Below are 2711 nucleotides of genomic sequence, written 5' to 3'. Positions count from 1 at the left end.
GGGAAAAAACGATCCGCCCTGGATCATCAAGGCTAATGCCTAAAAACTAAAGCTACCTTGGGTGATGGAACTCGGCTACGGCCGCAAAACGATCCGCCCTGGATCATCAAGGCTAATGCCTAAAAACTAAAGCTACCTTGGGTGATGGAACTCGGCTACGGCCGCAAAACGATCCGCCCTGGATCAAGGCTACGGCCTAAAAACGGCAAAAAAAGATCCAAAAGTCCCTGGATCAAGGCGCTTCGGCTTAAAACCTGTGAAAAGATCCGCCCTGGATCAAGGCTACGGCCTTAAAACTGCTCAAAAGATCCGCCCTGGATCAAGGCTACGGCCTTAAAACTGCTAAAAAGATCCTAAAGTCTCTGGATCTAGGCTACGGCCTCAAAGACACACGTGTTGTGAGAAAAGATCCGCCCTGGATCTCCAGGCTACGGCCTCAAAGGTTCGACCCGACCATATATGCTCAGACACGGGCGAACACAAAAGCGTAACAACCCCTGTTGGAACCGTCGAAGGATCTCGGCGTCGGCCGTAAAACGGAAACCCCCCGGTCGTCGGTACGCGTGTGGCGGTCGAGGGCCCCCGGCCGCCGGTCGGGCGGGCGCGTGGATAGGTCTCCCGAGCGGTCAAGGAGTCCCGGAAGCCGGTCGGGCGAGCGGCCGGCCCCGGGGCACCCTACCCTCTCGGGCGCACCGACCCCACGCGTTTCGTCTCGGTCGGCGTCCGGGGTTCCGAGACACCCTTATGTATCTGTGTGACAGACGGAGTGGCACACCGTCTGCGGCGGGACAGGGCCGCCGACCGCGATGGAAGTCGAGTGTGGCGGCTTCCAGGGTCCAAGACCCTATAGACGGACGGAGTGGCGACCCGTCTGCGGCGGGCCAGGGCCGCCGACCGCGATGGAAGTCGAGTGGGGCGGCTTCCAGGGTCCAAGACCCTACAGACAGACGGAGTGGCGACCCGTCTGCGGCGGGCCAGGGCCGCCGACCGCGATGGAAGTCGAGTGGGGCGGCTTCCAGGGTCCAAGACCCTACAGACAGACGGAGTGGTGACCCGTCTGCGGCGGGACAGGGCCGCCGACCGTTACGGAAGTCGAGGGGGACGGCTTCCAGGGTCCAAGACCCTATCTGTGTGACAGACGAAGGTGCATCGTCTGGGGCGGGACAGGGCCGCCGACCGCTATGGAAGTCGAGTTGGGTTGCTCGTGAACTTCCAGGGTCCAAGACCCTCTCTTCGTGACCGACGAAGGTGCTCTGTCTGGGGCGGTACGGGGCCGCCGACCGCTATGGAAGTCGAGTTGGGTTGCTCGTGTACTTCCAGGGTCCAAGACCCTCTCTTCGTGACCGACGAAGGTGCTCTGTCTGGGGCGGTACGGGGCCGCCGACCGCTATGGAAGTCGAGTTGGGTGGCTCGTGCACTTCCAGGGTCCAAGACCCAACGCGTTTGACCGACGAAGGTGCCCCGTCCCCGGGCACGGACGGGGACGGGCCCGGCCTCCGGGCCGCCGTGGAAGTCGAGTCGGGTGGCTCTCGCACTTCCAGGGTCCTCGACCCTATCTGTCTGACCGACGAAGGCGCTTCGTCTCGGGCGGGCCAGGGCCGCCAGCCGCTATGGAAGCCGAGTCGGGTGGCTCGTGCGCTTCCAGGGTCCACGACCCTGCCTTCGTGACCGACGAAGGCGCTCTGTCTGGGGCGGTACAGAGCCGGGCCCCGTCCAGCAGGGGACGGTGGCCCGAACAGGTGCCATCGGGTATATAGGGAAGAGCACCTCGCTGATTCTCCAAGGTGATAGGCTACCGGATCCCATGACCTCTCGAGCCCAGCGAGAGGCCTCTCGAGCGGACACAAATGCCTCGAAAAAGTCCCTCTGCACTGAGGTAGTGACGATTCTTATTACGAATGGCAAATCATCCAAGGAAGGGACGAACCCGGCTGGCCTCGGCCGTTAAACGAGCCGGCTTCGTTCGGCCGCTAAACGAACCGGCGTCGTTCGGCCGCAAAACGAACCGGCGTCGGCCGCTAAACGAAACCCCGGGCGGGACAGGGCCGCCCACGTCTCAGCCTTAATGACCCGTTACGGGGTGACGCCCGGATACGCTTTGTGTGTCATGGCCCTGAGATTCTGGAAATCGAACTGCGCCTGGGGCAGGCCTCCGCCCGGCCGACGTTAGCGCGTCGGCCGCCATGGGCGGTCGGTTCCTCCCCGACCCGGCGCTCTCGCCTCCAGGGGGGCTCTCCGGAGCCCGCCCGACCCTTTCCGCGGGAGACTCAGACGGTCCGTCAGACGCGAAGGTCCGCCACCGGCGGCCGGCGAGGGCCTCGGCGACCGAGGGCGGAGACGCCCCCGGCCCGTCGCGGCCACCCGGCCCCGCGAAACGCACCTTTCCTCGGTTACGGCCCACCCGGCCGCCCCTCAGCCTACGAGAGGGGAGAGCCACACGAGAGTGGCCCCGGTCCCGCTCCCCCCGGGGGGTGGAAACCGGGACCCGCGCCGCGTGAACCCCGGGTCAGAGCGAGGCTCTCCTACGGCTACACTACCTGGTTGATCCTGCCAGTAACATATGCTTGTCTCAAAGATTAAGCCATGCAGGTCTAAGTGCACACGGCCGGTACAGTGAAACTGCGAATGGCTCATTAAATCAGTTATGGTTCCTTTGATCGCTCCACCCGTACTTGGATAACTGTGGCAATTCCAGAGCTAATACATGCAAA

At 63.5% G+C, this 2711-nt stretch overlaps 1 non-coding gene across 1 annotated transcript in view; it reads left to right on the top strand.

Annotated features, from left to right (window-relative positions):
- Nucleotides 1–2534: 2534 nt before the first annotated feature.
- The window catches only part of LOC135766588 (18S ribosomal RNA), a 1855-nt gene continuing 1678 nt past the window's right edge, over nt 2535–2711 (top strand). The window contains exon 1 of the ribosomal RNA XR_010541763.1: nt 2535–2711. This exon is cut by the window's right edge and continues 1678 nt beyond it. This is a non-coding gene — a ribosomal RNA (18S ribosomal RNA).

Source organism: Paramisgurnus dabryanus, unplaced genomic scaffold (assembly GCF_030506205.2).
Source record: "Paramisgurnus dabryanus unplaced genomic scaffold, PD_genome_1.1 h2tg000374l_1_17711__unclustered, whole genome shotgun sequence".
NCBI lineage: Eukaryota > Metazoa > Chordata > Actinopteri > Cypriniformes > Cobitidae > Paramisgurnus > Paramisgurnus dabryanus.
Note: the sequence above shows the minus strand (reverse complement) of the source record. Positions and strands in the feature narration are given on the sequence as shown.